This window comes from Rhamphochromis longiceps, linkage group LG3, assembly GCF_057381845.1.
Source record: "Rhamphochromis longiceps isolate RC_006_pf linkage group LG3, R_longiceps_female_GT1.1, whole genome shotgun sequence".
Taxonomy (NCBI): Eukaryota; Metazoa; Chordata; class Actinopteri; order Cichliformes; family Cichlidae; genus Rhamphochromis; species Rhamphochromis longiceps.
The window spans coordinates 6,403,353-6,420,314 of NC_140559.1; the positions used below are offsets into that span (position 1 = coordinate 6,403,353).

A 16,962-nucleotide genomic window follows, 5' to 3' on the forward strand; every position below is an offset into this window, starting at 1 on the left:
TTTAATGTTATATAAAAACACTGACAGCTCAATATCTGCCTCAGTCACTCTCCCTGATCCAGCTGAGTCAGCAGTGGGAAAAATCTGCTTTTCACAGGAACTTGGTAACAGCAATAAGAGAATACGTAGTTTATTCTAAGAAGATATCATGTCTCTCCCATATATAGAATATCTTACTGGAACCGACATGTTCCAGATATCACCTGGAAGACAGTCTGGATGATCCCATAAATATCTAATTGTGAACAAGGTGAAGGAAATCTCATATAAAATTCTTCATAAATGTTACCCAGCCAGTCACTATATGGTAACATTTAAAAGAGACATAAATACTAATTGAACTTTCTGTGGGGATCATCCAGAAACTGTGGCACATCTCTTTTGGTTCCTCTACACAGAGATTCTGGAAGAATTTAGCAGTTTTGTTATTGTCCATATTTTAAGGGAGTTTTCTTTACGATAGAAAATGTTTTATTCTGTTTCTTTAAGTTCCCCAGGAAGAATGATAAATGTTTTTTATAAAAAATTTGTTAATACTTTTAGCTATTTTATATCCATGAATGTAAGTTTATTAATAAAACACCATATTTCTGCCTTTTTATAAGGATATGAATTGTACATACAATCAATTTCAGACTCAACCAACAAAAAGCCTCTCAGAACAATATTTATATGTTGATTTTTTTCGCCTACTCGTATCATAATTTTTTTACTCCTGGTTCTGTATGTTCATGTTCTGTTCTTTTGTAAACTTCATCTGTTTGTATGTTGTATACTCATTGTGTTTCAATAAAGTTCGATTTAAAAAAAGGTACGTTCTAAACGAAGCTTCAGACGTCACTGATCACGTGACTCTGGCCAAACGAATCAAGCCTCGACACGGTGCTTCTGAAGCAGCGCGTTGATCTTTCTGACACACGCACCGGAGCGTCAGCTTCAAGCGGACCATCACTACCTCTCACATCTAAAGGTGTCAAGGTAACTTTGAACTGAGTTCAGTCAATCTGGAGTTTTTCCAAGTTTTCTGTTGCTCTCTGTGAGAGAAGAGCGTTAAAGGCGGGGCTCTCCAGAGTCCAGCAAAACAGGAAACCACAGCTGCGTGTGTGTAAGTGTGCAAACCAATAGAATGCATCGTGGTGGGGGGGCATCACGGGCAAGAAAAAAAGAAAATAATCGGTCGTACCCATGCTTCCCCGACGTCATGCCAGCGCATATTGGGAAATTCGTAGGCACCGATCGGTTTTCTATCAGCCATTTGCTGGGAGTAAGGGCGCCCTCCGTTTGCGAGGTGCGCCTGCTGCTGGCGGCACAGGGAGGAGAGGGCGGGGCGGCGGGGAGTCTCTGGCTGGCTGGAGCGGCATCTAATAACCAACTCGCAAAACAAAATAAAAACAACAAACAGATATTATGATACAGACTTATAATCTGCACCGATGTTTTTTCTAAATTCTATAAAGTGAGCGCGAGAGCCCTCGGTGCGCCTGCGCGCTGCTGAAGTCAAAGTAAACTTTATTGTCATCTCCGCTACAGACAGTCCAGCATATAGAGAGACGAGACGACGAGGCTGCAGTTACAGCGGTGCAAGTAAACAAACAATAAATATAAGAAGAGTAAGAAAATAAATCTACACTTTAGGACTCGGGGTAAAGGATCAATAACAATTTAATTTATAATTTACAGTTTGATGATTTAAAGTGTGACACAACCCGTCAAAAGGGGCGGGGCCGGCTGCTTCCAAGTAGAGCACATTTCATTTATAATGATGTAAATCCAAGCCCATCATGGATTCACGATCTGAATCCTGGGTTGTGTGAAATCCCAGAAATCAACCTTAGACAAAGTGAATCTGTGAACTAAGGTGTAGGTCTGTTAGGCAGGGCCGTGCAGAGAGGTTTAAAGGGGCGGGTGCTCAAAGTTAAAAAGGGGCACATTGAACCAGGCTGAATAACAACAACACACTTTCATCAAGAATCTAATATGGGCAACAAGGCAAAGCAAACGTAGCCGATGCTTTACCTGATGGGTACAATGTTGCTGTTGAGGGGTTGCTGTGGATAGTGCTGGAGGGCAGGCAGGGCTGGACTGGGACAAAAAATCGGCCCGGGCATTTTGACTGGAGACCGGCCCACCAAAAATGTGACGTCATTCATGGATAAAACCGCAAAGGATTCTGGGAACTTTTGTCAAGCGGTACTAGCGCATGCAGGCTTTCAATTGAACTCAGTTACACAGCGATAAATAGAAACACAAAAAATGGCAAGAAGCTGCTGTATTATTAACTGCAATAGCCGGTGTTGTGCCAAAAAGTGATTGTCTGCCAAAAACTGATTTCCGGTATTTGCAAAGAAACTGATTGCTCGTATTTAAATTGCTATAAGTAACTTGTTGGGCTATAATATGTGAAACATATGTCAAATGCATCCCTCATGGATGACATAAAGTCATACTGAGCTACAAACAACATTAGTGTAACAAGGTAGAAGCCGCAATCAGTCTTTGGCAGTGACTTTTCTATAACCTTTATTTACGCCGTAAAAAAAAATCTAATTAACATTAAAAATGTATTTTGTAAGAAGTAGTTGGACAGCAGAAATGGCTCAAATATTACAATTATTTTTCCACTACTAAGTAATTACCGTTGAGCTCAAAGGTTATATTAATACACGGTTAACGAATGTGTATTTATGACGACGATTTGTGAGACGAACAAAGGTAAACTTACCTTTGTTCGTACGATGGTCTTTCGGTGCATTTCAAGGTCCTGTACCCATCCGTCAGTAAACTGTACCTGGGCTTGTTGCAGTGACCTGAAGTTACTAAACTTCATGAGTGTATGCACTCACTCCAAGAACCGTATAATTATAAATCTGAGCGTGGTGAAAGTTGGGCAGCACGCTGACGTCTTTTGTCCCTCTGTGTGCTCGTAAGGGTCTGACCCTTTCACTCCTTTGATTTTTCCTCGTATCTTTTCTTTGTCTTTTCGTCGAGTCTGTCTTTGTACGGACCGGCATTGTTCTCCGTCGTTTTGTACATACCTTTTTTGTGCGGCACAGAAAAAACAAGAAGGTATTGGAACCGGAGAATGAACGTTTTGCGGTGCTGCAATTGCAAATGCTTGTATTTGATGCGGTACTTGGATTGTTTTGCCAGGAGTTCCCGGCATGCAATGCGCAAAGTCACGTGGTCTGTCAATCGCTATAGGAAAAACCATAAAGCCTTTGCATGAAAACAACTGCTTTGATGTACACTGCCTTGTTGGTATATATGTATCAATCTAATAAAGTTAAACCTACACCATTCTCCCTATTCGGGATTTTAAACAGTACATAGCGGAAACAAAAAGACTGCTTGGTAGAGTTAACCTCCTGAACTATCTACAACACATGGTAGAAACCTTAAATTAAGACCAAGAACACTAGAGGTGAGACATGATCATTAATTAATATTAAAATTAATAAATGACAGATTTAGGGATATTTTCATAAAGTATTTATTTACCAAAACAATAGAAAACAGCATGGTAGCACAATATATTTTGTTAACACAGCAACCTTTAAATATGAAAGGAGACAGAGAAAGAAAGGTGAGAAAGAAGAATAAGAATAACACTTAATTGAGTTTTTGATGGCATTTTACACACAGTACTAATACAGTATCTAGAAAATATGGGAAAATACTGGCATCATATACAGTACTTACTTCTGAAGAAATTATATGGGACCCTGAAAAACAGGACACAAGTGAAAGGACAAAGAACTGTGAATGGCAATTGATGGACTTGCTCAGATGATCACAGTACTGGCATCTTTATTCCAGAAAGGAATTAGAGAAATCATATACACTAGTACTTACGTTGATGAACTTAAAAAGTTGAATGGTCTCGAACCTCTTAAACAAACAATGTATGATCAGACCCTGACAAACAGGACAGAAAGGAATAAAGATTAGATGAATATTAAAATCTATAAAGGACAGATTATGATTGAATTGTATCACCAAAGACTATTCACTCATCAATAAAAGGTCACCTACAACACTTCCACAGCAGCAACACTGAACATATCTTAAGACATGGAAACCTTTATGAAGTGAAAGGACAGACAGTGAAGGTTGAGAAAGAATTGTACTTAATAGATTTTTTCAGACGATGACAGTACTGGTATGCTTACTCTAGAAAAATGGTTGAATCATATTCCATATAGTACTTACTTAAAATGAACACACTTCAGTCCTCCTAAAATGACTGACAGCATCTGAAATGAAACAATGACAGATTAAGACTGTAAGAATATATGTTTATAAATGCCTAATACTCCAATCTCATATTTATTCTATCTATTAAGATGGACAAATTCTAAGCATTTACCAATCACTTGACTTGTTTGAAGTGAAGGTAGATACTAAACGTATTCATTTAGGCAATAACAATAAAGCTGAATTTAATATTAACAATAGATAATTAGGAATGTTTTGCTCATTTTTATTTCACCTCACCAGGTTACAAAAGGAGCTTTCTCAGCAGGTCACTCTTCTCAGCTACCCTGTCAATGACCATGTCAGAGTCCAATGACATGAGAATGTCCTTTTCAGTGGCCATCAGCATAAACATCTCCAGCTTGTTTGCAGACAGGCTGCTTCGGAGTCTGCTTTTAATGAACTTGAGTGTAGAGAATGTTCTTTCACAGGCAACCTGAGTGAGGGAGAGGGTCAGCAGGTACTTGTATGCCAGCCCAAGGAGACGATAGGCATCAGACAGCATGTTGAACCGCCTGAGTATTTGATAGCAGCACAGTGGGCAATTTTTGCAAGAACCACAGCTTTCGGTCACAATTTCACTTTCTTCGTCCCATTCTTCAGATCTGTCCTTTGCTGTTCTGGTCGTGTACTCATCTACATGTGATGTCTTAAGCCTTTCCCACTGTTCAGCAAAACGTTTCAGTTCTGACTGAAGGTTATTAACTGTAGCCCTGCTGTCAAATTTAAGTAGACAGGCGCTGAGGTTCTGAAATGCATTACTTGGAAGAGAAACTGTTCTGACCTGGCTAAACTTCCTGGGGTCCAACCATGCCAAATCGGTAAGAAGAGGGCCATGTATGACAAATCGTCTGTGGATTGCTTCAATAACTGTGTCCAGGATGATGTTGTGCACTTTCACCTCATATGATTTCTCAGCATTGATTTGCAACTCATCTTCAGGCATCTCTCCGGCCATGCCTTTTCTCCTTTTGGCTCTCTTTTTAGGTAGTTCAGCCTCCACTTCCATGTCTGTGTTGTTCTCCCTCTCCTCTAGTTTTTGATTTGTCTGTTTCACAAATGTGTCTGCAGCTGTCTTCACAGTTGGAAAGTCCCTGGCAATACTTTTGAGGCCATCTTGTGTGGCAGTCACCATATGATGGGCAGAGAGAATGTCCATCCCCTTTGACTGGAGGTACTTTGACAGAGGAGTTGTTTGCTCAAACACTCTAAGAAATATCTGTGCTGTTAACACAGTTTCATGCTTCAAGAGACACTCTTTAAAGCCTCGTGCTTTGGCACAAACAGCTGGCTTTTCTTTTTCCCTCTTTTCAATGGCTTCCATCGTCAGCACTACATCAACGAAGAGGCCATCATCTGGTTTTCCAAAATGTCCAAAGATTTTCTGGAGGGCATCATGCTTGGCCCACCACCGTGTCTCACCTATTGGACTGAGGCGTCTGTGTCTTGTGTTTTCGGTTTGTTTCTCCCACAGATTAACCCTGTGATAGGACTCCTTGATGAACACAGCTATGTCATTAAGTAAATTAAAGAGTGATCCACTTTCAATGACACTTTGTGTTATGTCAGCAATCACAAGATTAAGTATGTGTGCATAGCACCACACATGCACATGAGTTGGAGACTGGGCAGTCATAAGTGCTGAAAAGCCTTTGTACTGGCCCTGCATATTTGAAGCACCATCTGTTGCATTCCCAATGCACATGGCCTTGTCTAGATTCAGATGCTCTAAAACTCCGGAAAGCAAGTTTACAAAGTACTGCCCCGTGGATGCTTCGCACCTCACTATGGAGACAAGCCTCTCCTGCACAGACTCAGTAACATACCTGATGATTACTGAACACTGATCATAACCTGTGATGTCTTGGGTTGTGTCTAGCTGAACAGAAAACATCCCAGCTTTCTGGACATCACTGGCGATGCTCTCTTGAAGGAGATGGCCAAGTGGATCAATCACTGAGTTGACAGTTGTTTTGGAGAGTAGGGTGATGAGAGATCCTCTACCTCTTGATCCACTAATGCAACTTCTTGCTTTTTTCAATGCAGTCATTCAAATGTTCTCCAAGGCACATATCATACTTGCCTAATAACACAATCAGTTCCAGAAAGTTACCATGATCGATGGTGTTATCACCTAAAGTGTATGCAGCCTCATTCTCCACATGCCTATAGCTGAGTCCCCTCTTCCCAAGTACTTTGATCACATCCACTATACGCTCTAAAACTTGCCGTCTCTTTTTCACTTGTGCTCTGTGAGCTGACAACTGACTGCCAGCAAACAAGCTCCTGATGTTGCCTTTTGAGCACCTTAAGAAAAAAGCTTCAGCACAGGTCTGGTGTGTATTGCTCTTTTCATGCTCCTCTGTGCGCAGGTGTATATGTCGCCAGTCACTCATGCCTGTTATAAATGTGCTGGTGTCAGTCCGCCTTGCAAATGCCAGACACACAAAGCAGAACAATAAATGGCGTTCTTTGCAATAAGTAAGCCACTTCCTGTTGGTGCCATCTTTACAGCTGAACACCCTCATCACAACTGCACTGCTACTGTTCTGCTGTGGGTGGTAATCTAAGAAGGCCTGTAATATGGCAGGTTCAGGGCGAGCAAAGTAATCGATGCCCTGGCTCTCACTCTCCTGCTCTTCCATCTCTCTCTCTCCTGCTCTTCCATCTCTCTCTCTTGCTCTTCTATCTCTCTCTCTTGCTCTTCCATCTCTCTCTCTTGCTCTTCCATCTCTCTCTCCTGCTCTTCCATCTCTCTCTCCTGCTCTTCCATCTCTCTCTCTTGCTCTTCCATCTCTCTCTCTTGCTCTTCCATCTCTCTCTCTTGCTCTTCCATCTCTCTCTCCTGCTCCATCTCTCTCTCCTGCTCTTCCATCTCTCTCTCTTGCTCTTCCATCTCTCTCTCTTGCTCTTCCATCTCTCTCTCTTGCTCTTCCATCTCTCTCTCCTGCTCTTCCATCTCTCTCTCCTGCTCTTCCATCTCTCTCTCTTGCTCTTCCATCTCTCTCTCCTGCTCCATCTCTCTCTCTTGCTCTTCCATCTCTCTCTCTTGCTCTTCCATCTCTCTCTCCTGCTCTTACATCTCTCTCTCTTGCTCCATCTCTCTCTCTTGCTCTTCCATCTCTCTCTTGCTCTTCCATCTCTCTCTCCTGCTCTTCCATCTCTCTCTCCTGCTCTTCCATCTCTCTCTCCTGCTCTTCCATCTCTCTCTCTTGCTCCATCTCTCTCTCTTGCTCCATCTCTCTCTCTCTTGCTCCATCTCTCTCTCTCTTGCTCTTCCATCTCTCTCTCCTGCTCTTCCATCTCTCTCTCTTGCTCTTCCATCTCTCTCTCTCGCTCTTCCATCTCTCTCTCTTGCTCTTCCATCTCTCTCTCCTGCTCTTCCATCTCTCTCTCCTGCTCTTCCATCTCTCTCTCTTGCTCTTCCATCTCTCTCTTGCTCTTCCATCTCTCTCTCTTGCTCTTCCATCTCTCTCTCTTGCTCTTCTGTCTCTCTCTCTTGCTCTTCCATCTCTCTCTGCTGCTCTTCCATCTCTCTGCTGCTCTTCTGTCTCCTCTGTCACAGACTTCTCCACCTTTGATGATAAATCAGCTGGTGCAACATGGATTGGCACAATTTGTTAAGATTTTGAGAAGTTTGAGAAACTAACCTTAAGCATAAAATAAAATTTACTATCAGTAACTTCATAGCACCCGCCCAGCAGTATATAAACTCCGTCATGCTAGTTACGCTGTACGAGTTATTCTAAGCGACTGTATAAAGTCACCACAACGAAAACAAGCTACAACTAAAATTAGTTTATATCTGACACAGATAGACAGCAGGTCATAACTTCTTACCTGAAGTTCAGTTCCTCTGCCACTATGACCAGCGGCCGCCTCGGGTCTCTCCTCCTCTTGCCTCCCCTTTCCTTCATCCACCTGCTGGCCTCCACCACTTGCTGATCTTGCTAAATCTATGGAAGCTGTGCCATAGCTACCACCAAACAATTCAGTAATTTTCACACATTTGGCAGCGTCTGCCTGAAGGGCTTGTTTCTTTTTGGCTGTGATGGCCAAACCCGTGGCCACACTCTAAAGTCGGTAACTTTTGTATTTTCATTCTTCATTTGAACATAGTAATACATTTTAGTAGTGATGGCCCGCTTGAAGCTGAAGCTCCGGTGCGTGTGTCGAAAAAATCAACACACTGCTTCAGAAGCACTGTATCGAAGCTTGATTCGTTTGGCCAGAGTCACGTGATCAGTGACGTCCGAAGCTTCATTTAGAACCTAACTGCTTCGGTATCTGATTCAATGGTTTATAAGGAAGCGAATCATTCACGGCATTTGTGGAGTGTTTTGATGGTGACAGATAGCAAACCACTGATCATTCCACTGAGAGATTTGGAGCCAGCGAGGAATAGAGGAGGTTCTGTTGCGTGGGAGAATTTTGAGTTGATTTTTGTCAATCGGGTGGGTTTTCCAGCTTTGTGTTCTGGCCGTTTGCTTTTGTTTTGTGCGTGTTTATTATATCTGAAAACAGGAAAAAGGTAAAATGTCAAAAATCTGCTTCCATAATATAAATATCATTAAATAACTTTAGAAAAACTTCCACTTGACTCTTTACATGTAATGTTGTAAAAATATATATTTTATTGTTTAATTAATCTAAAAATGTTAGTCTGCCAAATGTGCAGCAATTGAATTTATTTATTCTCTTTAGCTGATAGTTGGTGGGGCCCAGGTAGACTGTAAAACTGCATCTCTACCAGTTTCTCTGCACTCCAGCCTCCTCTGTGCCATGTGAAGGGATTTTCCTTAAGACTTAGGATAAATGATAGGATAAATGATCTCCACGAAAAGGAACAGGTTCGGCCATCGCACATTAGAACAAATTCTCTTTTTAAATAAAAATGAAAAAGGGTTACCGTCAATGCATCATGTTTTTAATTTGCAATTTCATAAGCATTTTTCCTTTCCATTTCACAATCAATTCTACCCCCAGGTCAAAAATATGTCTGGGAAAATTTCCCTAATATAATATTATTTATAAATACACCTGTCTAGCGATTAATTGCATAAGTGCATGGAGGCAGGACCTCAGAGCAGAAGCATACTCCATAATGTGTTGTACATTATTATATGTATATATTATATGTAACGTGGTATTTTTCAATTATTGTATTTACTAACATCAAGAAGTCACAAGCAAAGGAAGACCACACCATGGTGCATGTTTAAACAAGGAGAGTTTACTGGTCAAAACTATTTATTAAACAAATAAAACACTTTTTTTTTAACCACCAAAAAAATACACGTTCAAAGCAACACAACGGAGGCCCAATATCAGACAAAACTCCACTGTGTAGAGTAGGCAATCGTAATGAAGCAGTTGGTTTTATTTTGTGGATTCAAGCTGCTCTTTGTATTTTTGGCCACCAGATGTCACCAGAGAGGACTGTGTTGAAAAGTTTCGAGTAATGAACCATTTTTCAATACAAGCTTCAGTGCTTCAGAAAGCTTCATTTGGCCATCACTACATTTTAGTTTCCAATAACTTTATTGATTGGTTTGGATACATTTGTTCTATTTGTAAGCGCGCGCATTTAGTTTACTTATGTATTCATACTACTTCATTTCTTTGCTTTCTGACTAACCTTTGTCTTTTTATTTCTTACCTGCTATCATCCCTGGGAGTTGCTGGACAAAAGATGGTAGCCAGGGTTTGAAACCATTAAATACAAAGGAAGATAATTGGACCACACCACCACTTCCTGCTGAAGGGGGGGGGGGGGGGGGGGGGGGGGGGAAGAAATGTGTGTTTTCTTTACTTTAAAAACAAAGGATTTGTATTTAATTAAATATTTGAGTTTAGGGTTTAATGGGGTTTTTGATTTTCTTCTTTAGTGTTTAGTTTATTAACAAACTAGATTGTACTGCATTTTTTGTGATTTATGATTGTGTTTTGTTTGTTACCCCTCATGTGTCACAATGGTCTGATCAGCCATTATATATACCCTTGTATGTCATTTCATGTTTAGGTCAATTATGTATGTTTGAGCAGTCATTTGGTTTGTTAAGTTTGCAGTCTTTGCCTGGGTTCAGTTTTGTTTCTTTGACCTCTTTTATGAGCTCAACATTTATTAGTCTTGTAAATATAATTTTTGGGGGTTAAATAAATGGAAACTATATTTTTCTAATAATTCCTGGGCTCCTCCTGTTCTTCAACTCGGTCCATCACATGTGGTGTCAGAAGTGGGATCCTTCAGTTGAGGAGACAGGATTTTTTTTTTTTGCATTTTTCTGCCCCTTTTTCTCCCCTGACAAACTTTTTGAGCCATGCAGAATGCTGTGCGCCCAAAGAGAGGAAATAAAATGGAGGCCAGAGAGGCCTTGCACCACCCAGAGATTGAGAAGGAGATGGAAGAAGGAATTTCAGTTGTGGCTGGAGACACTGAAGGAGAGGATACCAGGGAGCCAACTCTTCTTGATATTGCTGGGATTCTTCAGGCTTTCTTGGGACAACAGGAAGTTCGAGATAAAAAACAGAGAGAGGATGCTGTACTGCAAGAACAGCGTTTTAAGAGTTTGCAACACCAGTTTTGGCTTTTGCAAATGGAAGTGCAGGCCAGAACCACCCCACTTCCAGAGCCCACATCAACTGATCCAGAGTCTGTTGAAACTCCAGCTGATTATCAGACACAAGCAACATCTCAGCATGAGGGTTCTGGCTCAGCCTCCATATTAACAGGTCAGTCTGTGCATATTCATCATCCTAAACTGGAGAAACTAGCTGTTGAAGATGATGTTGAACATTTTCTGACCACTTTTGAGAGAATTGCAGCTGCTTGTCGCTGGCCTGAGTCAGACTGGATTTTTCACCTCATTCCTCTTCTTACTGGTAAGGCTCGAAGTGCTTATGTTAATATGGATGTGGACGATTCACTGCAATATGACAAGGTAAAAGCTGCCATTTTGCAAAAATATGATATAAACCCAGAAACATACAGGCAAAGATTTCGCTGTCTTGAAGTTTTTGATGAGAGTCCCAAGGAACTGTATGCAAGACTGAAAGAACTTTATGAAAAATGGATTCAGCCGAAAAACAGAACTGTAAAAGAAGTTGGTGAAATTATTATCTTGGAGCAGTTTTTAAGAATGCTGTGTCCTGAGCTTCAGGTCTGGATTAAGGAGCATAATCCAAAGTCTGCTGCAGAGGCTGCCACCCTGGCTGATGTGTTTGTAGCTGCCCGAAGTAAGAGTCAGCCATGGAGCAACAGTGCATGGAAGGCTGCCAGAGATTCACGTCGGTTGCAACCCCCTCAGCATCCTCAGAGGTCAGCGATGGGTGTGGGTAAGCCCTTTACAAGGGAAAAGCAGCCCCTGAATAGCTCGAAGCCAGGTAAAAGGCCACCAGTGTGCTACCTTTGTGGACAGGAAGGTCACACTAAGCCCATGTGTCCTAATAATCAAAGAAAATTATCTCAGATGTGTTTCGTGCCTCATCAGAATGTGGATATTAAATCTGAGAGAAAGCAGTCAAATAAAATCACCACAGTTAAGTTTAATGGACAAGAAATTAATGCTTTAATAGATACTGGCAGCACACAGACTCTGGTACACAGGAAATATGTGTCAAACGATTACACATGCCCCTCTGAAACCATATCAGTTTGCTGTATACATGGTGATGAAAGACCATACCCTACTGCTGATCTGTTTATTGTAGTGCAGGGGACACCCTATCTGTTAAAGGTTGGTGTAGCTGATAAGCTGCCCTATCCTGTAGTTCTTGGGGAGGATCTGCCAGTCATCTATGATCTGTTGAGGGAAGTACATGAGTGCAATGTTGTTATAACAAGGGCTCAAACTAAAAATCAGGACGAGCATTATGCAACCCTCAGTGCTTTACCCTTCTTTGAGGCTGAACTAGAGACAGATCCCGGAAAGTCTTGGAAGCCACGCAGTCAAAGAAGACGTGAAAAATTTCAACACACTGTTAGAAAGACATCAGTTCAGGCTGCTCCAGATATGCCTTTAGGTTTTTCAGTACCTACGAACATCAGACAAATGCAGCAGGCTGATCCAACTTTGTCTGCCATGTTGCTGAGGGCCAAGGAAAAGGACTCTGTTGAATCTGACACAAATAAAGAGCTGTACATTCTGCAAGATGGCATCTTATACCACCAGCACGGCCAGGTTAAGCAGTTAGTGGTCCCTAAAGCAGCCCGCAAAACAGTGCTTACTTTGGGGCACTCCATTCCCTGGGCTGGCCACCTGGGGAAGCATAAGACCACCGCTCGCATCAAGCGATACTTTTTCTGGCCTGGTTTGCGCTCAGATGTTGCTATGTTTTGCAGGAGTTGTCCTCAATGTCAGAAGACTTCAATTAGGGTCCCCACCAAAGCACCACTCCAACCTCTCCCAATCATTGGTATACCATTTCAGCGTCTTGGCATGGACGTAGTTGGTCCTGTAGAAAAAGTAAATCTGGAAATCGCTTTATGCTAGTCATTACAGACTATGCTACGAGGTATCCTGAAGTCTTTCCATTAAAAACTGTTAAAGCAAAAACTGTAGCTTCCTCATTGATTCAACTGTTCTCAAGGGTTGGATTCCCACAGGAGATTTTAACTGACCAGGGCACTAATTTTATGTCCACACTGTTGAAAGAGGTCTATAAGCTGTTAGGCATCAGGAGTGTGCAGACAACCCCTTATCACCCACAGACAGATGGACTGACGGAGCGCTTCAACCAAACTCTCAAACAAATGCTCCGAAAGTTTGTCAATGATACAGGGTCTGATTGGGACCAGTGGCTGCCATACCTCCTTTTTGCCTACCGGGAAGTTCCTCAAGCCTCCACTGGCTTCTCCCCGTTTGAGCTTCTTTATGGCCATGAGGTGAGAGGCCCATTGACCCTGCTAAAGGACTCATGGGAGAGAGAGCAAGGTAAAGAGGAATCGGTCAATGTTATTTCATATGTCATTCATATGAGAGAAAAGCTTCAGCAAATGAGTGAACTGGCTCAGTCATATGGCAGCTGCTCAGAGGCAACAAAAGACTTTGTTTGATAAAAAAGCTCGCCACAGGAGTTTTGTCCCTGGCCAGAAGGTTTTGGTAATGTTGCCAACTTCTGACAGCAAGTTGCTGGCAAAGTGGCAGGGACCCTTTGAAGTACAGAAGAAACTTGGACCTACTACCTACAAAGTTTCTACACCAGGTCTCCAGCGAGGGAGTAGAGTGCTCCATGTTAACCTTCTTAAGGAATGGATTCCACGCACTGAGAATAAAACAGAGGGTTTGCTTATTCACAGCGTGGATGAGGAGGAAGAAGTTAATGACTACTTGCCTTCAGTAACAGTCTGTCCTGGACCTGAGCCATCTCACCAGTGAGCAACAGTCTCAGGTAACACCTCTGATTGATTCAGACATATTTCAAAAGTACCCAGGTTGTACGAGTCTGGTGGAGCATGACATTGTTTTAAAACCTGATGCAGCTGTGAAGCGTATGAGTTACAGGATACCGGAACGCTTCCTGGTGGAGTTAAAGGAGGAGGTGGACCTCATGCTGTCTCTTGGAATCATCCAACCTTCAACAAGTGAGTGGTGCAACCCTGTTGTGTTGGCTCCGAAAAAGGATAGCACGATACGTTTTTGCATCGACTTCAGGTATCTCAATTCCATATCAAAATTTGACTCTTACCCAATGCCACGCATTGACGATCTCATTGAGCGTTTGGGGAAGGCAAAATATCTAACGACCATTGATCTCTCCAAGGGATACTGGCAAGTACCTCTCACTAAGCAGTCTCAAGAGTTGACAGCATTCCGTACTCCGTGGGCATTGTTCGAGTTCAGTCTTGCCATTTGGTCTCCATGGGGCCCCAGCAACATTTCAAAGACTAATGGATAAGGTACTCTGTGGGCTCTCAGCATTCACTTGTGCGTACCTTGATGATGTTGTTGTTTTCAGTGGAACTTGGGAAGAGCATGTGGATCACCTAAGAATCGTGCTGGATCGGCTGTGTACCGCAGGGCTTACATCAATCCAGCAAAGTGTGCTCTTGCTAGGACTGAAGTCCAGTACCTCGGGTTTACTGTTGGAGGTGGGACAATTAAACCACAGGTTGACAAAATTAATGCAATTGCATCATGTCCTCTTCCACAAACCAGGAAACAGCTGCGATCCTTCCTCGGCATGGCTGCGTTCTACAACAGATTCATTCCCAACTTCTCAGCTAGAGCAGCCCCACTGACGGACAGGATTGGCTCAAGATGTCCCAATAAGATTCGGTGGACAGCTGAAGCCGTTGCAGCTTTCAAAGACCTTCGCCAGTCCCTGAGTAAGGACCCCGTTCTGCACTCACCAGATTTCACAAAAGACTTTACATTGCAGACTGATGCTTCTGAAAGAGGTTTGGGAGCAGTGCTTCTGCAGGGACCACCAGAGGATCGACATCCTGTCGCCTACATCAGCTGTAAGCTGCTACCAAGGGAGAGCCGCTACGCAACGGTTGAGAAGGAAGCCTTGGCCATTAAATGGGCACTTGACTCTTTCAAGTATTATTTGCTGGGAAGAGAATTCATCCTTCAAACTGACCACAAAGCCCTGCAGTGGCTGGAGAGAATGAAAGACACTAATGGGAGAATCACCAGGTGGTATCTGGCTATGCAGCCATACCGGTTTAAGGTTCACTATATCCCTGGAAAAGACAATACCACTGCTGATTACCTCTCTCGCTGCCTGATGGAAGATCCAGAAGTGGGGGTGTGTGTGATGGCCAAACCCGTGGCCACACTCTAAAGTCGGTAACTTTTGTATTTTCATTCTTCATTTGAACATAGTAATACATTTTAGTTTCCAATAACTTTATTGATTGGTTTGGATACATTTGTTCTATTTGTAAGCGCGCACATTTAGTTTACTTATGTATTCATACTACTTCATTTCTTTGCTTTCTGACTAACCTTTGTCTTTTTATTTCTTACCTGCTATCATCCCTGGGAGTTGCTGGACAAAAGATGGTAGCCAGGGTTTGAAACCATTAAATACAAAGGAAGATAATTGGACCACACCACCACTTCCTGCTGAAGGGGGGGGGGGGGGGGGGGGGGAAGAAATGTGTGTTTTCTTTACTTTAAAAACAAAGGATTTGTATTTAATTAAATATTTGAGTTTAGGGTTTAATGGGGTTTTTGATTTTCTTCTTTAGTGTTTAGTTTATTAACAAACTAGATTGTACTGCATTTTTTGTGATTTATGATTGTGTTTTGTTTGTTACCCCTCATGTGTCACAATGGTCTGATCAGCCATTATATATACCCTTGTATGTCATTTCATGTTTAGGTCAATTATGTATGTTTGAGCAGTCATTTGGTTTGTTAAGTTTGCAGTCTTTGCCTGGGTTCAGTTTTGTTTCTTTGACCTCTTTTATGAGCTCAACATTTATTAGTCTTGTAAATATAATTTTTGGGGGTTAAATAAATGGAAACTATATTTTTCTAATAATTCCTGGGCTCCTCCTGTTCTTCAACTCGGTCCATCACATTGGCCCTAATTTTTTCGGCACCTCCTTTCCTTTTTTTGTTCTCCATTTTCTTTAGTTCGTCTATAAGATTGCTAAACAAGGGGGCGGGTGCATCCGACCTCCTCGGCTGTAATTGGTCCAGCCCAGAGTCGATCATGACCAATTGGCCAATCCAACACCTTTCATTATTTATACCCTTCCCAAAAAAAAAAAAAAAAAAAAAAAGAAAGAAATCGGTCGGCCCATAAAAACAAAAAATCGCCAGCGGCCCACCGGGCAAATGCCCGGTATGCCCGATGGCCAGTCCAGCTATGAGGGCAGGGCTGTGTTGGTCTGAGACTGTAGACATTAAAAAGTCCACAGGAGAGATGGTAGCTGATTAAACAAGTGTCATGAGATAATAACAAAATGCAAAGATTGGTGACAGCGCTTGGAACCATAAGGCAACAAAAAACTGTGAGAAATAATTTAGGCTCTGCCTGTGAATCACTCTTTGCTTCTCTTCTTCCTTCCATCCCATCATTTCATATATCACTCTCCACTTGCTGTCTATGTGAGAACAAGGCACAACTTGCTATTGCAATAAACTATAATCTAATTATCCACACCTAACAACTCTTGCACTTAATCTATAATAAAATGATGACAGAAAAATGTTATAGCCCTGCCTTTAGTAGCCTCACACAGCTCCTGCTGTTTCCTCCTCATGTCCTTACCAGCCATGTCTGCACAATGTTATATCATGAGTAATATTTTTTTTTAAAAATCCATCTAAATAAAACACACACATGCACACACACACAGTGACATTTTAGACCTTCTTCAGAATACTGTATATACTATGGGCATCATGGTGCTGATCCAGAATCCTTACATTATTATTTATTACTAGAGCTACAATAATAAAGCAAAGAGGAGGGGGAAGTAATAAATATGAAATAATGTATTTATGATGATTCCATTTGTTTCACTATCCACTCTGTGCAGGGCAAAGCTTATTACATTTTTAAACTGTAGAGATACAATAATCTTCCTGCTGTAACATCCAAATTTTGTCTTATTTAAAATATAAATCTAATATAATCTGCTTCTTAATGTATGTTCTTTAAAATACAGCGTGTGTTTTTAATATATTATAATTATAATAATGCATAATTATGTGGGCATGCATATTAGATCGTTTTTAGTGAAATATA

General features: G+C 41.7%; 1 protein-coding gene and 1 long non-coding RNA gene across 5 annotated transcripts in view; one reads left to right on the top strand and one right to left on the bottom strand.

The window, feature by feature from the left end:
* Positions 1-824: 824 nt before the first annotated feature.
* LOC146672673 (uncharacterized) overlaps positions 825-16,962 on the top strand; it is a 128,970-nt gene continuing 112,832 nt past the window's right edge. For 2 of the 4 annotated variants that reach the window (XM_085388135.1, XM_085388126.1), the window contains exon 1: positions 825-978. The gene's annotated coding sequence lies outside the window, so the exon portion shown is untranslated. Of the gene's footprint in view, positions 979-7,864; positions 8,709-10,052; positions 13,838-16,962 lie in introns of those variants that run through there. The other 2 variants (XM_085388153.1, XM_085388143.1) reach the window with 2 other exon arrangements.
* On the bottom strand, positions 3,584-4,339 carry LOC146672674 (uncharacterized). Its single transcript, XR_014908337.1, has 3 exons — positions 4,210-4,339; positions 3,853-3,915; positions 3,584-3,722 (listed from the first exon to the last, which is right to left on the bottom strand). It is a non-coding gene; the product is annotated as an uncharacterized LOC146672674 (long non-coding RNA).